We start from the raw sequence: 20027 nt of genomic DNA on the forward strand, positions 1-20027 counted from the left end.
CTTCCCCACTTATCTCACAGCTTTGGTTTCCATCCCCTGGCAAACCTAATTTAAACATCTCTTTACTAGGTTATTGAGCCCCCTGTACTGCTTTAGATATAGGATTTCCAAATGGGTTGACGTTTTGTTTACTAAATGTCCAAATTGTTCAAATGCCCTCTGAGGTTGGGTTGACTTCAAAAGGGATGCATAGGTGTATAACACTGGGTGTTGGGCCTTAGAACTTAATTCTGCAATAAACTCCTCAGGAGGCTTTTTCGGTGGAGCTCATTGTATAGAAAAACCCTGCATTTTAATGCTGCAGAATTAATATGTATTAAACAAGAGAGTTAGGCTCACACATGTTTGTGCATCATCTATAGTAGAGATAACAACATTGGAGTGGAAGCTGCTTTAACAGAGCTTGCACACCTGTACACATCACAGAGTTTAATCCTCATTAAATTAAATAGGTTTATAAAATTTAAACTTGTTTATTTTGGAGCATTGCATCAATGTTTGCACACACTAGGTTTTCAAATGAATTAAGCTTTGGAACATCGCATCAGTGTTTGCACGCACTAGGTTTTTGAATGAATTAAGCCTGGTCCTCACCTGGCACCGCAGGAAATCAGGATGGGCCCATGCTGTCCTCTTGGCCTGGGGCCCCATACCCCATGCTCTGCCATGCAGCTGTGGGTACAGGAAGCTGGCACATGGCACAAGAAGGAAAAAAAAAAAGTGGAATCAATCAGAAAGTGGCAGCAATTCGAAGGGGTGAAATACAAAGAAGTTATAGCTCCACCTGGTGGACAAAGGCTCATTACATGTCTTTGAGTCCCTTTGTGTTTGCATGCAACAAATCCATGCACATGATTCTTTAATTTGTGGTGAGCCAAACTAAACTATGTCTGAGTTTTATTCTAATGCACCAGAAAGACTTTAAAAGTGTCTGGAAAACCCAGTGGTGCAAGCAGTCACACTGTTTGCAGTGCAAGACAGGGCAAAAAAAGTTGCATGTACTTCATATCCAAGTGCAGGCTACTTTCAGTCATATTCACTGCTCCCCTTTGCAGTGCCACCATCATGGCTTTTCCCTGTCACCAGGGTGAAATCCCTGCAGAAGCCTCTGGCCACTGAAGCACCATTAAAGGCCCTTGCTGCCAAAATGCTGCAGAAGCCCCATATCTCTGTGGTTCATATCTGGCCTGCAGGCCATAGTTTGTCAACCCCTGACCTACAAGACTGTTAATTAAATTCCCACTTGTAAAACTTCATGGTGATACATGAAGGGGGGAAAAAAAATAACCAAACCTAACTTTCAGATTCCAGACAAGTTGAAGAGTTAAGGAAAACATTATTTTATTTTTAGAGACTAACACATTTAAATATGGAAGCTAGTGAGATAAATCAATCTGTCCATCCTACAATGACATTTACAAAATTGTTTTCAGTGTTGATTCTCATCTTAAACAGTTGTTATATATGAAACCAGACATGGCTGTAGACTAGAATAGGAAGAACTGTTAAGCTAGTGTATAGGGACTGATTTCTGCAATCTTCCCTCATGAAAATTATTAAAATAAGGAAGAAATTGCTGGATTGCCTATGCTTTGTAATGTTAGTTTTAAATAGCTTTGGAACCTTTAGGTTGTTATTTTCCCAAGTGTATAGTGATACAGTAGATAGATATGTTGATTACATTTTAGTTGAGTTGGCAGCATTTTTGTTGAAGTCCAGGGTTGCCAACTATCTGTATATTTACAGACAGTTCATAAAAAAACAAACAAACAAACAAGGTTAAACAGCCTGTCCATAAATCCCTCCCTCAAGAAATGCTGCCATCCAGAAAAATATACTAAGCAATCAGGACCTTGCTTAAAGATCCCTCATCAGAAAGAAGCTGAAGGAAAAGTGTTGAAAGACCAATAGAACAGGTCAGTGCCACCTAGTATCTGAGCACCCACAGCACACTGCAGGGAGCATTCTCTCAAGGCTTCGTAGCCCATGGGAGCCTCTGAGCCTTCGTAAGCCCCTCCCCCAAGCCATCTGCTGCTGCTGCTGCTGTGTCATCCTGTCACATGTCTGTAACACTACCATCTTGCAGTTAAGTAGACGGTAGTCCTTTGGGATAAAAACAGACATTCAAAAAGCCTAAATCAATTCAATCTTTGCAGTTTAGTCTAATCTGGGTAAATTGAACCGAGAAGCAAGTGAACAGACATTCACTTTTGATTCCAGAAATACAGCCACATGCCTGCAGTGACTTAGGCTAGAAGCAAGGGGGGCACTAAAGTGCACCCTCCCTTCTCTTTGCCAGTGGCCAGAAGGCTGGAGGGAAGCTGAACTGAAAGGGGAGAAGCAGCCCTTGCCAGGCTTTTTGGGGGGGAGCATGGCCAGCCCCCAGCCCCTGACTGGCATTGAAGGGTTAAGCAGTGAGAGTGGGGGCATGGCCAGACCCTGGCCTCAGGCTTGAGGCAAAGTGGGTGAGGAAGAGGGGAATCACAGAAAAGTGAGACTGGCAGGGATCATGAGGGCAGGGCCCTTCCCAGCCAGCTGCAGCTCAGGCTGGGGCTGTGGGAACTATGCACCTGGATTGCTCCCGACTCCCAGGCTGGGCTGGGCTGTCATGGAGCCACTGTGTTGGGCAGGGCTCTTCCCCTCCTCCTTCTCCCCTGCCACAGGGCAGGGGGGCTCTGTGTGGTGCAGGAATCTAAAGAGTGGAGGGTTTGTTTGCCAGGGGGACTCTGTAGTGCTAGGGAAAAAAGCCACCAAGGGCTTCCTGAGGCTAGATTTCCTCCCCCGCCCAACAGCAGGGTCCAGCACTGAGCCCTTCCTGCCTTGACCCCCAAGGCAGCACCTCACAGATCCCCTGGCAGCCGGTTAGGAAGAGCCCTTCCCCTGTGGTCCCTGCCAGTCTCACTTCTCTGTGATTCCCCCCCCCCCTTCCTCCACCCCTTTAACAGAGGCCCAAGGCTGGGGTCTAGCCATGCTCTTGCTCTCTCTGCTCAAGTGGCGAGTGTGGGGGGGGGGGGAATGCCAGGCAGACTCCAGTTGGGATCCCTTGCAGGAGCAAGGGGGGATTAAACCCCACCTTCCCCTCAGGCTACTGGCATCTGGCCACACCTCCTGCTCCTGCTGCTGGAGCAGTGAGGAGGCACTCCAGAGCAGATGGCACAGCCCAGCCCAGGACTGCAAAGCATCCCGGGATGCTGGGGGACTGTGAATTAACTTAAACCAGGAAGTGGTCTGCTTCAGAAGTCCTGTAAACCAGTTTGACCTAAAACAGTTATGTCTGATACTACATTCAACTAGGTTTATCTTAAACCAGTTGTGGCCATTTTGAAAGAGGTTTATGTGTACTGAATTTCTGTTGTTACAAGTTCAAACCAGTTTCTGATCACTTTAACCAGTTTATGTGTAACTTCTGTCCCTAGCCCTGGAGGTCTGTACCAGGACAGGAAAGAGGGGCCAGCAAGTACATGTTGGGGCAGCAGCATGGTGTGATCAGGGGCATTAGGGTGTGGGGGTGAGTAGGGGATGCCTGGGGTAGGGGGCAGCACAATGTAAAACTATTGCTGCAGTCTATCAGGTTTGTCAACCCAAGAACATTTTATTTTATTGCTAATCTGTAGACTTTACTGAGAACCTTACTTTTTTACTAGCATTGGTGTATAACCCCAAAATTTGAACCTGGCCCTTGCCTCAGGCCTGATAGAAGGGTTTTATTTACATTATGTAAATAACATGTCAGTTAAAAAGTTTGGTAGTCACTAAAAAGCCTATAGATAGTTAGGAAAAACTTTTGTCTTGGGTTGGCAATCCTGTTGAAGCTTCTCTTGCAACAGATTGTTTTTCAGGTTCCTACTCTTCTTTCACTGGTTTAGTACAGTACAGTTATGTTTTTCTACCCATTCTTTGTCTACCCTTTTCTTTTTTCTCTTCCTTTTTGTAGACCTTACTTTTCTGTTTTTCTTTGTATGGTAATCATGTAAAGTAAAATAGAGCCTATTTTACTTATGTTCCATATTTTCTCTTTAATTCTTTATTAAAGGTCAATCAAGTTAGGCTTTCCAGGAAATCAAGTGCCCAGGAGAGAACTAAATTAGTGTAATGTTCATTAGTAGTTTTAGCTACTTTATGTCCACGTACTTCAGCCACACAGCCTCTTCTGTCTTCTAATTTTATTCCCAGGTTTAGCCTGTCCTCATAAATGGCTATTTAATTGCCTTTCTAAAGATATTCAGTGTGCACATTTTGCAGTTGGCATGGTGACTAGTTTTGTTTTCCCTGGAAAAAATAATTGCAATTATTAACACAGTATTCTATATACTCTTACATTATAGTATTAGCTGTTACTAGTTTTAAATAACTTTAGCTATTGTTTGCAAGGTCTCTGTTGCAATAAAGACTCTGCCATTTTAGCTTTACTCCATTGCCAGCTATTTTTGTTTGTTGTTGGAATTCAGATTGGTTATTCTACTGGATTTACTCTCCCAGCTCAAGAACAGCAAAAACCAGTGACAGAGACTCAATAATTTGGTACCAAAGCTGCCAGCACCACTGCAGGTAAGACTCCAAACCAGCAAGGATAGCATTTATTGTATTCCTAAAACTCTTTCCATGCTGCACTCTTTTCTGACCCAAGTGCAGATAATGACATTTGCTAATATATAGGTAAATACATTGATGCATCTTTATCCGATATGCAAATTAATCTTTACTAGCATCAATCAAGTAAAAATAAGTATGTTTCCAGGTGGCTGGTATACATGAGGTCATGTTGGCTGGGCTTTTTGGAGACTTATATTAAACTTAAATTAACTCAACAAGGAATTTAACTAAACAGAACATACCTAAATTGAACAGTCATATTCACTCTTTTTTTTGCCTCTGTCACACACTGTGATCTGGCTGAGTTGCTTGTCCACTATGACATTTAACTAATTGTAGTTAGCTATCTCTTTATTGCAGGTTATACTAACATTCTGTTTTCTGTAGAGATATTCAGACAGGAAAAAATCAAACAGTCAACAGTTTAGAGATGTTGAATTCACTATAAAATTGTCACGTTCAACATTAAAGGACAGTAGCTAAGTCACTAGTAATATTTAATTTAACACCAATTTCTTGAAGTTTTGTCACATGAAGGGCTCTGGAGCATACTGTAAAGAAATATAAAATCAACTGTAAAATGCCCAGATATTTTCTTTCCACTTAGTTCTTAAATGGGAATTATAACTGCTGCTTTTCTGAAAGCTAGGAATGAAAAAAAAACAAACAAACAACAAAAAAAGCATCTACAGTGCTTGGGCGAGCACAACAGGCTAATTTATAAAAATATTGGTTATCTCAGGCCTTTAAAAATTACAGTCAGAGGCTCAGGAGTGGTGAAAGCAAGCTAAGTCATACCAACTGCATAATTTAAATTTCCACAAATAGCCACCTGAATGTGAACTGAGTAGAGGTGCACTGATAGATTGGTCCGTATCATATTGGCACTGATAAAAGGAAAATTGACATTATTAGCAATTGGCTTTTTTGGGCTGATGTGGCCAATGATGTTGCCAATAAATGCCATGTGCATGCACACAACTGCATCATGCAGGCAGCCAGGAGTGCATCCCAGGAGCTTGGAGAGCATCAGAATTCTGGCCTAGATTGTTCTTCTTGCACCTGTCAATGAATGGCCCTTTCTGTGTTCATGTCTCCTACTTTTCTGGAAGTCTGTGGAGGCATTTCCTGAAATTCAAAATGTGTAACATGGATGAAGCAGAGCCTGAGAAAGCCAGAGTCAAGAGTATATGAGGTATAAGTGGGGCTAAAAAATACCTATTGTCCTGTGGAAGAATCCTCTTTGGGAGATAACACATCTCAAAGATATGTTACATTTTCTGTCTAGCTTGTTCCCCTGCTTTTGTTCATAACCACTGTTGAGGATGCCCTGGTTAACATCTGTAGGGGAGAAGCACTGCAAGAGAATTGTGGTGGTCTGGGGTCCTTCACTGATATCTGGGGTCCTTCACTCATTCTCTGGGATCTGAATGCATTTTCAAATACCAGCCATATTTGTAGCCAACCCCTATATCCATTTCCACAAACTGAAAAAACCCACCATTCCCATCAACAAACCGGGGAATCATCGCACACCACTTCTGACACCACACGAGTGGAATATTTGTCCCAATGTGAGGCACCATTACATATTGTTGAAGCAACTGGAATTCAGAATTTACTACCTACTGGATGAAGCACTGATACTGTTGTTCTTTGTGTAAAGTGTTGACTGCGTACAGTGATTCTCAATCTTTGCTAACTCACAGACAATAATACTTAACAAGTGATGTGCTGTGGAAAACTTTATGCTTTACTCTCCCTGTCAACCTCAATTTTAACTTTCAAATTTCTTGTAGCTACAGTGACATGGGAAAATCTTGTGGGCAACGTATTGCTCCAAAGCCATTAATGTGGGGTTATGGTTCCAAGACCTGTTCAGTTTCTATAAAACTCTCTGGTCTTTCACAATATACTTCTGATATATTAGAACTCTTCTCAGGGTTAGGTTTTATCTTTAATTAGGGAGTGGTAGCTTTAAAATGATGTTAATAAAGAAATAGAGAGAGAGTGGCTTTTGAAAACAGCATTTTTTTTCTTCAACATCTGTGCACTTTTTCAGAGGGTTCTTTTCTCTCCTCCATTCAAATTCGTGATGGCATATGCAAAGTAGCACTGCAAAAATCTAGGAACATTTTAACTTGCATAATTTCAGAAGTTGGTTTGAAACTTCATTGCTTTTCTCTTTTAATAAAAATATAAATTAAACTAAAATTTTATTTTTTTTAAATAAGTTCATGTTTTTTAAATGCTTATAGGAGGCCTCCTGTGAAAGACACCACAGACATGTAAAATAAAATTATGCTGGTTACTATTACTTCATTATTAGTAACTTCTGGTGTTTTAGAGAGATCACTAGTTACAGTTTTATAGGAATCTCTAATTAACCTTCTTCATTAAATGTGATGAAAACATCAGCAAACAAATAACTTGCACTAAAATTATGCAGTGTCAACTCTTCTGCGTGTTACAGTGCCAAGTGACTAATCAGTATAGAACAAATACTGTAAATATTCTGAAGACCATAAGTTTTAAGAGACTGGTAAATCATACTGGTTGCATCTACATGTGCAATGAATCTACCAGAATTTTCTGCAGAGAAAATTCAGGCTTATTAAAGCATTCACAGGCACATGTCTACACATGTGCCCCTGTTGGGAACAAATTTCTCAACAGGAACAGTTCAGTTCAGGGCTGCTCCTGCCCCCCTGCCCTGCTCTGCCCCCCTGTAGCAGCCAATGAGAACTCCAGGCTCCCCCAGTTTCAGCCCTGGGCTGGCAGGGAGTATGGGGGTTAGGCCTATGCTCTAGATAACAGGGGGGAGCTGTTCTGGAGTGGGGGGCAGCTTCCAGCTGTGCAGAGCTTGGGATAACAGCCTGGTTCAGTGGTGCTGGCTTGGGGCAATGCCCCATGCTCAAGCATGGTGTTGAGTAGTGCCAGGACTGGGGTGAAGATGCTGGAGACTGGGGACCAGCACTGCTTCCCCTTGGGGACTGGGAGCTGGTACTGGGGCCTGGCACTACTTCCTCCTCATGTCCTCCTCTCAGTCTCAGCACTGCTTACCCCTTGCATTTCCCTCTGTTCTTGCCACTGCTCCCCACCAGGCACAGGCAGAAAGTGGGATCCAACTGGGGCATGTGCTGCATGGGCAGCAACTCTGTCTCTCAGCCCTACCACTGCCCACACAGCACACACCCCAGTCACTCCCACTCCCCATCCCTGGGACCAGGGACAGAGAGCTCCCAAATTCCCGCACTGCTCAGCTCCCGGCTCCCCCCAGGAGCTGGGAGCTGAGCAGCACTGGAGCTGTGGAGAGCTCCTCTGCCCCATAGCCACCTGCTGCCACAGCTGACCAAGAGCAAATTGCTCTGGTCAGTGTCTACACGTGCTACTGCACAGTAACTAATGTACCATTAATCTAGTACCTGTATTTCCTGGTACTCACAAATGGCACATTAGCTTAATTTACTGCACATTGAGTCTCGTGCATGTGTAGACTGTGACGCTTTACTGTGCATTAGATCAATCTAATGTACAGTAAAGTGCCTCATGTAGATGCACCCACTGGGTGTGTCTACACAGGCATTTGATTCAGGATCAGTTTATTCATGAGTAAACTACTCGTGAGTAAACACTCCTGGGCAGGCATCTACACATGCATGGAAGCGGGAGCAGATTTGTTGTTAATGGCAGCAAACTGCTCCTACTTCCTGGGGCCTTGCAATGGGGCCCTGCCACCACCAGGGGGAGCTTTAGGCTCTCCCTGGGTGCTATCTAGGGGCTGGCAGGAAGCACCAGGCCAAGAGACAGCTGTCTCCTGGCTGGGGTTAGGACATCACACCCTGCCCTGTGGGGCTGCCTGCTGCTGGGGCAAGGACAATGTCCCCCTGCTCCAGCAGCAGGGAGCTCCTGGCCCTGGATCCCAGATCAGGGGTGGGGGACTTGGAAAGAGCTGCAGGGGAGAGGCGGGTATCAGCTCCCTGCTGTGATGCACTGGTGGGGCAGATATCAGCTAGCTTGCTGCTAGCTGCCCCACCAGCAGATCGGGGCAAGGGGCTGGTACCTACCCCATACCTGCAGCTCTTTCCAAGCCCTGTGCCTTGATCACCAGATCAGGGCATGAGGCTGGGACCTGTCTGCCTCTGACCAGGACAGTTCCCAGTGCCTGCCCTGCATGTGGCATGGAGGCTGGTGAGCTTGTTCCCCGCTCAGTTCCATAAGTGCAGAGCTGGGCTGGGAACAGGCTGGGGGGCTTGTTCCCTGTTCAGCTCCATGAGCGCAGAGCTGGGTCAGGAACTAACTCCCTAGCCTGTTCCCCGCCCAGCTACAGGCTTGCAGATCTGGGTGGGGAACAGACTTACCAGCCCCTACCAGCAGAGAGCTCCCAGCACCAGCTGCACACCGTGTGGCCAGCACTGGGAGACTCTTATCTCCCAGCCTGACCTCCACAGTTGCAGGGCTCCAGCTGGGATACCCTAATCTCCCAGCACCAGCTCAGTGATTTCAGGGCCAGTGCTGGGAGGCCCCCACCAGTGCCAGTCCCCCACTCCCTGATCACGATGGTGGGGCAGGGACTAGGAGAAGTTTCTCCTAGCCTCCACTCCCCAATCGCAATCTTGGAGCAGGGGGCTTGGAGCTCCCTGCTGCCAAGGCAGGAGACATAATCCCTGCCCAGGCTCCAATGGCAGAGCCCTGGGGGCAGGGAACAATTTCCCGCCCCCTGTCAACTGGCTGACCAGGAGCAGATTAGCTCCCAGTCAGGTGTCTCCAAGTGCTGAGCTCACAAGCATGTCCGTCCATCCCCTCCTGGGTGCATGTGCCATGAGCTCTATGAGCTCACTGAATAATCTGCCTGGAGTCCCCGCTTTCAAGCAGGTCCAGAACCTGCTGCTGTTTGCTCTTCCACTCATTCCTCACTTTCTTCCCCACCCTTTCCCCCCCATATTCAGCAGCAGGAGAAAAGAGGACTCACTGCTTTCCCCTGCAGCTGAATTGGGAGTTGGTGAACAGGGAAGGGAAGAGCAAACAACAGCAGGCTCTGGAGCTGAAAGCAGGAACTTTAAGCAGACCCCACACCGCTTGTTTATAGAGCATACAACACATGAAGCCATGGGTAACTGGTGCCTCCCAAGTATGAGGGGGGAGACCTGCAGAAGCCAGCAGTGGCGGCAGGGACAGGGCTGATGAGCACCCGCAGAAGCTACTAGTGGCAGTGGGGATGGCCCTGTCAGGAGGGCCACGTGCCTCCTTCCCTCCCCCAGTCGCCTATGCATGGAGCTCCAGTAGGAGCTGTGCTGACATGCTGTTGAGTTCTGAGAGCTCACTGACATCCCAGATCACAGTGAAGGACTACAGCCACAACCCCTTTGGCTGCATGGCACATATGCAGTGAAGAGAGCTTATTAATAGTCAGGCTTCCCACAGCTGAAAAGGGTGTGACTACACCAACATTGCCATGATTCTGGATGTGTCATGTATACCAGTGGGGATAATGCAGTGGGACCTACCCCAGTGCAAATGCAGTTATACCCAGATAAATTGCTTATGCCAGGACAGTTATTCCTATGTAACAGGAATACAGGCTATATCAACACATGGGTTTAACTGTGAAGTAGACTAACTAGCTGTGGAGTAAAGCATCACTGTTTACATGTGCAACAGTATTAGGCTGCAGTAAACTAATTAACACCTCAGTAAGATAGTATTGTTGGGGACAATACTATCTTCTGCCAGGGTAATTTAGTGTGATTAAGAACACACATAAATAATGACCATGGACATAAATTGTGCCATGCAGCTGGGGACCAGACTCCTGTCTCCTGCCTAGCCACACTGCTCTGCAATTTCATCACCCTTGTGCCCCAACCAGCCTGTCCGCTGCCCGATGCCACAACCCAGAGCCCAGGGCTGACCCTCTGTGTGCCTGCCTGCCTGGGCCTACTCTGCCCTGGCTCAAATTGCTGCTGTCCTAAGCATATATGTAGGCACTGTGCCTGGGAGCAGTTTACTCAAGCTCAGACTGCTCCAGAGATTATTGCTTCATATTAATTGCACAGGTAGATGCACTCACAGTGTACTAATATAAAGCATTTTTATACTAGTATATAGTAGCATAACTGGGGTGGAGAGGTTGAGTGGGACACCAGCCCTGGGTGCAGACTTAGAGAGGACACCAGAATGGGGCTCTTTCCCTCCAGGGGTCTTTGCTGCTGTAGGAGCAGCCCCTTGATGCCTGACTGTAGGAGCTGCACAAAAGCAGCCCCTTCCCCATCTCCTCCCCTCTCCCTCCTCTCTGTATACACCTGGCTGTAAGAGCTAGGTGTCAAGATGAAGCAGCAGCAGCAGGGATCTTTGAGTCTCCAGGGCAGGTAAAACTGGCCACTCTCCTTCCCCTCCCCCCCTATCGCCCAGCTTTTTAGTGCTCCTCTCTCTGCTGAGCAGAGTTGACTGCAGCAGGGTGTGGGGCCAACGGCAAATCAGCCTGCACAGGTCCAGGACACAATGGTGGGGGGGGGGGAGGCATTTGGCGATTGGCTGCACGTGATGTTGGCCCAGCTCCTCAGGGCCCCCCAAAGTGTGGGGCCTGGGTCAGTCACCACAATTCGCACCCCCCTAGGGACGGCCCTGCCTCTGAGTATAAAACTTGTTAGTTACACCTTTGCCAGTATCATGTCATGCTAGAGATGGTACTGGTATAAACATATTGGTTTAAAAAAAACCCACATTATTGACATAATTATAGCAGAAAAAAAAAAGGCAGATCAGGCCAAAGAAGCTGAGTTCTGAGACATATTTCTCTCCCCTCCTAGACACAATACATGGGGTTAAAATTAAGACTGAGAAATGGTAGAACAGTAATGAGAAATTTATTTTACCCCTACCTCTGCTGTATCTTTGGGTAGATAAAATGGGTTGAGATTCCAGAGCTGTAAGTCCTGTACTTTCTAAAGGATTAAGTTAATGTTTGCATAGTTTTCTAAAAAACTAGGAAAATAAATTTTAATCAGACGTAGAGTTTCTTTTTCTAAATGTAATTTTTTTAAAAGTCTTTGAGCTAAGATTGACTACTGAGTAACAAATTGCTGAGAATAGGATTTTCTGATCAAAATTATAGCTCACTTTTTAATTATTGCCCCTTTAAAGGTAGGTATTAGATAATGGCAGAATCCTAAACAAATTTTAGCAGACAAAATTAAAGAGTAACACCATTTGCTGTAATTGGGGCTTTTGTTTTGTTGTGATGGAGTGAAAGGGTTGGGGAGCCAGAAAATGACTGCATTTTTTCATGTTTGTGGTCCTCTTCCCCTGCCTCAAGGAAAATGTCTTTATCATGGTATGTGAGATGTTTTAAAATGGGCCTTAATATTGAGCATAATGTACCTTATGTATTATGTATAATATATAACAATTTCAGTAATCGTATAGGGGAAAACAAAGCAGTTGCAGATAGTTGTAAGAAAGCTTTAACATCTGTAGAATTAACCTGTCACTAATTTTACATGCTTCAGTTAGCAGAAAATGCACTTTTTTGAAACACTAAACCTTTTTGGTGCATTACAGGCTTGTTTGTGATTTGCATCTGAAATTGTTTTCATCACTGATCTTGTTCTTCCTTCACATATATATTTATATCTCAGTTCTGATTGAAAATTTTAAGCCATCTGGTTATTCGCTCAGTTCTGTGAAGATAAGACTTCATTTACTTGGGCTTTAACATTGGAGCACCTGCAACTTCCATTTAGTTCAGTAGCACTTTCTGGCTTTCACCACCTGTTAGAATCACCCCATCATTTTTCTAAAATATTTTCAAAAACATTAATAGTGTGTGCTCGTGTCATTTATTCAAAGAGATGCAACTTGAAGTATGGAATAGGGTAGGGTGAGAGAGGAAACAGAGGTTCTTTTATCTAGAAAAGAAGCTGTGCATAACCACAAAATGCCAGATACTAGAATATCTGGAATATATATATCCTGGAACGTGCAATATCTGGGATCAGCTTTTTTTTTTTTTTTCTGATTCAAATTGCACTGCTCCCCTCCTCCTCATGTTAGAATGTAAACTGGATCTGTGTGGGTATCCAAAAAAGGAAAGTTTGAGCCTTGCGAGTGCTTTGTTTGGATTAATAGCATCTGCAGTAATGCGCTTTTTTTTTTTTAAAGCTAGGGGCACAAATGTGCCCTTGAGTTAACAGGAGCATAACAACCTATTTAATATGCCTTCTGTTAGTTGACTTGTAACAAACTTCTGTTGTCATATTTCAGGAGAAATTTATTTCTAGGCAGGAAGGACTTGCATTTTGAAACTAATAGAACATTGTTTTAAACAGCATGTGGAAAGTACATTGTATTCTAAAAATATTACTTGTTTTCATGCGTTCAATTTTGGTTATTAGAAAGAAAAGGCTGCATTGTTGATCCACTGACATTAGTTCTACTGTGTAAAGCAATGACAGAGCTTATTCATTGACCTAAAGCGGTAGAAAACTTCCCACAATACTAAATGCAAACCTGACAAATTGAGCTATTTTGTTGCTTAATGGTATGTTACATCAATATGATGTGTATTTCATAAATAGCTTGAGTTAGAACTCTGAAGTCTAAGGAAAAAGTTTTTTTTTTTTAAGCAATTCAAGAGGAAACCTCAGGGCTTCAGAAAATTTAAGAGCTAATGAAAAAAGGTTAATGCCTGGGGAGATTCATTAGATCCTGTAGTGAGAAAGGGAGAGATCAGAGGAAAGGTGAGTACAACAGGGCTAGGAAGGAACACTCCTTTCCTGAGGGGAATTAGTCAAGAAGGGAGGAAAGACTTCTGCATCATCAAATTAAAGAAATGTGTTGCAGGAAATTACTTTGGACCACAGGTTTTTAAATGCTTTGTTATCCCAATAATGAGATACGTTTATTATCCAATACATTTTATTGAAGGTTTTCCAAGGAACATGTGTCATTTACATTTATTGTAACCCTCACTTTTCTCAGATATGAAGTGGATGTTTCCAGTCCTCTGCTAAATATCTTCATGATCTCACACTTCAGCCCTTTCAAAAGCAAAAAATACAAAGTATAGGCTGCTGTGGTTAACTGACTTTCCCATGTATTTTTGTTTTTGAAAGGGCTGAAATGCGAAATCAGGACAATATTTAGTGGAGGACTGGAACCATCCACTTTGTATCTGAGAAAAGTGAACGGTACAATAAATGTAAATGACATGTTCCTTGGGAAAGAGAATTTAGACTGTTTTTTTTTTTTTAATTCTGTTCCACCCTCACTCTCCTCTCCCTCTCCCCAAGCGAGAGAGAAGCTCAGTCAGAAGGAAGGGGAAGGAAGGGAAATTGGGCCCTCAGTAATGGACTAGTAATGCACCCTGAGCACAGATGTTGGGGAGTGGGGTGTTCACTCTATGCAGTGGTTCCAAACTCATCTTGTCCTCTGAGCTGGATCCAGACCTCAAGGCTCCTCCTGGATGCGGTGGTGGCAGTGACAGAGTGAGCAGCAGCCACAGCCATGGGGGTTAAAGCAGAACCACCCCCCGCGCCGCCCCCCCAGGATGTCACCGGGAGTACTCTGAGCTCCAGGTTTCAGTCACCATTTTCCCTGCCCCTGAATTCTTGTACATCTCTCTATGGGCCACATAACACATGGACCGTAAGTTCGAAACCGCTATGCTAGTGCAACCCTTAGTATGCCTAGCTGTTGTACTACTAGGCCTCAGTGGAGTAAGGATTGGTTGGGAATTTCTCTTGTCAAGCTGTCTGGACCAGATGTTTAAAGCTATTGAGTGACATAGCCACTTCTTGAAAATCCACTAGGAAACCAGTTCCATGTTTAACACCCAAATGCCTTTAAAGATCTGGCCTCAGTGATCAAAAATCAAATCCTTGCTTCTCGCGTATTTGCTGAACCTTCATGGCTATCACATCACTCCAATCTACCAATTGTATTAAGCAATTTTTCCCATTTGGCTTTGAAACAAAGAGCCTGTTTAAAGTTGAGAGTTCTCACATTGGTCAGGACATCGGTGCAGTCTTACTGTTCACAAGTTGCTATGTGCACTATGAGAGCCACATGGATAGTAATGAGACACCAGTTTTAATACCTTGTATGAAGGATGGTGTCTTTGTAGAACACCCCAGCTCTCATTATTATACTGCCATATTGGCATTGAGTACTGAGTCTAAGTCCTGGGGGGGTACCTGAGCTAATGACTTTTTCATGTTGTTCTGAAAGTGTGTGTGTTATTAAAAGAACTTAGCATGACAGTCTGCTTTAAATCTATACCTGCAATGTGTAGTGGTATTTCTGAAAACACTTATCATTTACATTGTCAGTCAGAACTGAATTAGAGACCACATTTGCCCTGTGGTTGGGAAGGTTAACAAAGCTTATTCTATCATAAATGTTATCAGCAATAGTTAATAACTATCCTTAAACACAGAATATTTTAATTCTGTAAAACAGCCTTCTACCCTTAGTAGAAGATTTTCAAAAAATGATATTTGCAAAACAAAGTAGAATATTAAAAATACTCATAAGAGGTAATGGTTATAGTTTTTACATCTTTATCTGCTGCAAAAAACAGAGGTAAGATTATTTGCTATTTGCTGCCAACCAACTCTAGGCAGGTATACATAAAAATGCATTGTAAAATCTTCTCTCTCTCTCTCTCTCTCTCTCTCTCTCTCTCTCTCTCTCTCTCTATATATATATATATATATATATATAGAAACCTTCTATGACCAGGCAACTTGCCACCTGGACATGAGAGAGCAGCTTGACACTGTAGCTTGACCTCCAAAAGGCTTGATCCTAGTATCCCACAATGTCCTTGCGAGAGAATTGGAGGATTATGGGCTTAACTCCAAGACAGTCAGGTGGGTGAGAAACTGGCTGCAAGATAGAACTCAGAGAGTCATAGTGAACAGATCTGTCTCATCCTGGTGAGAAGTGGGCAGCGGTGTCCCACAGGGGTCAGTGCTTGGTTCAGTACTTTTCAACATCTTTATTACTGATTTGGATGTGGGAGTGAAGAGCTCATTGGCAAGTTCGCAGACGACACCAAGTTATGGGGAAGCATGGTCACACTTGAAGATAGGTTACAATTACAGAAGGACCTAGACAGGCTAGCAAGTTGGGTGGATTGGAACCTGTTGAAGTTCAACATTGAGAAATGTAAAGTGCTCCATCTTGGGAGAAGCAAACTCCAACACACCTACAGGCTTGGTGGCACCAAACTGACTAGCACCACAAATGAAAGGGACCAGGGGGTAATAATAGACCACAATATGAATATGAGCAGTCAGTGTGATGCTGTAGCCAGTAGGGCAAATAATACTCTAGCGTGCATCAGTTGATGTATCTCCAGCAAAGCCAAGAGTATGATTCTTCCACTATTCAGCACTGGTGAGACCGCAGCTGGAGTACTGCATCCAGTTCTGGGCACCACACTTTAATAAGGACGTGGACAAGCTTGAGAGAGTCCAAAGAAGAACCACCCATATGATCAGAGTCTTAAAAGGCAATCCATATGAGGAAAGGCTGAGGGATCTGGGACTCTTCAGTCTGAGGAAAAGAAGGCTGAGCAGGACCCTGGTAGCAGCTTACCACTACACTAAGGGAGTACATCGAGGGCTCAGTGAGCAACTGTTCACCAGGGCACCTGAGGGAAAATCAGGAGTAATGGCCACAAACTCTTGGAAGACCGTTTCAGGCTCAAAGTTAGGAAAAACTTCTTCATAGTCAGGGTGTCCAGACTGTGCAATAGGCTCCCTCCAGTGGTGGTGCAATTGGCTATCCTGTAAATCTTCAAGAGGAGACTGGACACCTGACCCCCAGTTATCTTTCCTGCTTGGTGCAGGGGGCTGGACCCGATGATCTTCCAAGGTCCCTTCTGGCCTTACAATCTATGACTCTATATACATCCAAAACAAAATTAAAAATGCATTTTCCACATCCTGTACAAATTAACTATGGCATATTTCACTGTTCTTCATGATTTTCTCCCTTGCCATGTTATTTTCACTTACTTTAGTTGTGTGACCAACTTCCCCCTTTATGTTTTGACTTCCTATCTCTTTTTTCTTACATCAGCCTGCTTGTTCCTGAAAATGCTACCCTCATCCAGCCATAGATTCATAGAAAAGTGAGGCTGGAAGGGACATCCTAAGCAACAGAAGAATCTAGCTCCAGCCTCCATATAACTAGCCTCCAGGTATTTGAAGACTGTTATCAAGTCCACCATCAATCTTATCTTCTCCAAACTAAATAATCCCAGGTCTTTTAACCAAACTTTCTTCATTAGTCATGTTTTCCAGGGCTCTAATCACTTTTTTTGCTCTCTGCTAGACTCTTTCTAATTTGTCCTTGTCTTTTTTTAAGTGAGACCAACATATTTCTTTTTTTCCCTCATCCTTCTAATTCCTATATGGAAATATTGTCTTCCATATGGTTTCTTAGACTAGCCACTGCTATCACAGAACAAAATGTTTCTATATTTAAATGAAATAAATTACCAAACTCATTGAATTCTCAAAATGCAGACAGTACTGTCACTCAGTCAGTTACTCATTTGCTTTTAATGCAGCCCAGCTACCTTCCCATATCTATACATTTTTGGACTAGATTGTGGACTCTGCAGGGCAGAGGACCTTGTTTATTGTAAGGCATTTTACAGATGAGTACATCACACTTCATTCACAAAGCATAAGTACATAGGTTTTAATGAAGAATATGATATTTGCCTTTCCTTTTTAAATATAAGCCAAGAAATTTCAGTGAAAAAAAATCTTTCTTCATCACACTGAGATTATGAAGTTAAATTCCCAGATGGTCAAGAAATTATATTTTAACATTTTCCATATAGCAAAATATATGTTGTATTTCCCTAACCATTTCCTGTAAATGATTACTTATTCAATGTGGATCTATCTGAGATAATATTGGTTCTAGGTGTGGAATAATATGGTCCACAAGGTTTTTGTTCTTGATGTGAAATGCCATTTGTTTGTGCCAAAAAAAAAAGCTTTTTAAATTCAGTTTCTAGACTTTATTGTAACTCTGACATTATACCTGTGGCTGCTTCTCTGGTTCACATGGATTTACTTCATAGAGAATTGATGGTGAAAATTCAGGTGTTGGCATTTTGACTGAAGGTTTCTGCTTCTGTGACCAAATATTCTTTGAATCTTGCAACCAGTTCCAGACACAAGGTGTGAAGAGAACAGTCATATAGACTTTGCTTTAGGTTGTCTCAAAGGAGAGCATCCAGTAGTTTACATTTGAAATAACAGCCTATGGTCATAAAATTATTTCTTTGGAGACAAAGGTGGAAAAGGTGGGCAAAGGTGGAAAATTGCTATCATTGGTGTTGAAAAGGTCACCTTTTTTCTGTGCATATATAAGAATAAACTCAGTGCACAAAAGGGTAATGGATAGAATTCTACAGGATGGTACTACTTTTATTTTATCCAGTTATCGGGATAAATATTACTTTGTTAATAATAAGGAACTTGAGCCACCTTTTAAATGTGTGTCAGCTCCCCTTGTAGTCTGTTGAATTAGCAGATCTGCTAGACATCATTTAATCCAGTTGTAGCTCTAAATATGCTTAACCGTAGGAAAAATAAGTATTCTTGACAACAATTAGTGTACAATCCTTAAACAGTCAACTCTTGGTTTAGAACAGCGAAATATACTATAACAAGGAAGTATTTGTTTGAAATTGATATCTGGAAATGAAATGAATAACATACTTCATTCAAATGTTAGCCATGCATCTGAGTTATTCTGTGTTATTTTACCTGAGTAGGTGGGGCTTTCTAGTTCAGCTTTAATGCTGCCCGATGTCTAGTCTGTACATGTCAGGAGGTTTTTACAATCCCTGATAGAGCAACTGCTCTTCACTGCTAGTCTGAGAATTCACCACTGGAGCAGAGTCATCTGTTTCATTCTAATACACGTTTACATTCCACAGGTCTGGTAAATTGTCTGTGTGACCACCCAGTGCCTTTTGTTTAAATCTGATCGAACTGGCAGTGCAGCACTTTAAATCCAGCTGCACAGCACAGAGTAACTCCAGAGCCTGTCTGCTGAAAAGTAAAGCTGAAAAGGATTTTTAGCCTTTGCAGTTGGAGCAGGTAATATTCCGGCATATTCAAAATGTCCAAACCCTGTCGCTTGGCTAGACCTTTACCTACTAATACAGCATCTAAAGTGCCTCCATCTAGGAAAGAGGAACTTAACAGTAAAAAATTGAGAAAAATTAGTTTAGGGGAAAAGATTTTGAGAGCTGGCAGTGAAGGAAACCTGGGTAGACAGCAGCAAGAGCAGGTGCCAACCACAGAAGTGCTTGTTCAACGGAAGATTCCTCTTCTGAAAGGTAACAATTTATTCCATCTTGAGAAGGAGAGAAATCTGTGCAGTCATAGACTTTTAAAAGAAACATGAATGATGGCTATTTCATATCACCACTCAGTGTATACATGTGACTGTGTTTGTGAAGTTTCAGAAATAGATTCTTGAAAGTGTGTGTGTTTGTGAGAGAGAGTTCATAAACTAAAAGCGCTCTCAGTTAGTTAATTTTTATCTATAACTATGTTATGGTATGCAACCTAAATTATAACCTAGACGTTCATTTACTTTTTTGAGACTCTCTTCAATGTGAAGCTTCATCTGAGTGTTATTTACAAGGACTGAAGTTATGAAATCATGTAGAAAAATCAGTCCCCTGAAGGAATTTTTTATTTAATATAATAGGTAAAACTTCTGTTCATGGGTCCCAGCAAGTCAATTTTCAGATTTTTTTTTTGTGCAACAGAAGAGGTGAATGTGTTTTCTAAATGTGTTGTATGATCTTGCAATACAGACAAGTGCATAGGGTATTAGCAATGTGACTGCTAAGATTGTGGTATTTTCCACTAGTCTGTTAAAGAGTGCTTAATGTATTTGTTACTACGTTTTTGATACATTGCTCTTTATAACTGTGATGGAAAGTAGACATTTAAGCTACATAGTGAACACCAGTGATGATGCTTCAGTGCACTAAGAAATAAACACTGTTCTTAAAACTGGATTTTTAATAATTTTTTTTCTCTTTTAATGTGAGCAAGATCCCATTCTTTCTTAATGGAAATAGCATCCCTTTCCATTATAAAGCGGGCAAAAGAAAGTAAATTGAAGATCTCTGTAACTTGAAACTGTATATTTTCACTTCACACATAAGGCATCAAAGGTCACAATTTCTGTTCTTGCCTGAGTAAGGTTTAAAAGGTTTTTTCTTTTTGCAGCATGACTTTTATTATTACACAGTGAAAGAGAGGTGATGACACTTAATCTTATCCAGTGAAATGGATGATCTGTTTGTCTGTACAAAGGAAACTGGGTTTGAAGCACTTTATCAAAGGCAGAAAATAAGGCCTCCTCAGGCAGGTTTTATTTGC

The 20027-nt window shown here is 42.8% G+C and overlaps 1 long non-coding RNA gene across 13 annotated transcripts in view; it reads right to left on the reverse strand.

Moving 5' to 3' along the window:
* The window catches only part of LOC109285791 (uncharacterized), a 167043-nt gene that overhangs the window by 96140 nt on the left and 50876 nt on the right, over positions 1 to 20027 (reverse strand). For 8 of the 13 annotated variants that reach the window (XR_009462684.1, XR_009462674.1, XR_009462678.1 and 5 more), the window contains one exon: positions 595 to 688. This is a non-coding gene — a long non-coding RNA (uncharacterized LOC109285791). Of the gene's footprint in view, positions 1 to 594; positions 689 to 4131; positions 4270 to 20027 lie in introns of all 13 variants that reach the window. The other 5 variants (XR_009462683.1, XR_009462680.1, XR_009462681.1 and 2 more) reach the window with 1 other exon arrangement.

The sequence above is a fragment of the Alligator mississippiensis genome, chromosome 5 (assembly GCF_030867095.1).
Source record: "Alligator mississippiensis isolate rAllMis1 chromosome 5, rAllMis1, whole genome shotgun sequence".
NCBI classification, from domain to species: domain Eukaryota; kingdom Metazoa; phylum Chordata; order Crocodylia; family Alligatoridae; genus Alligator; species Alligator mississippiensis.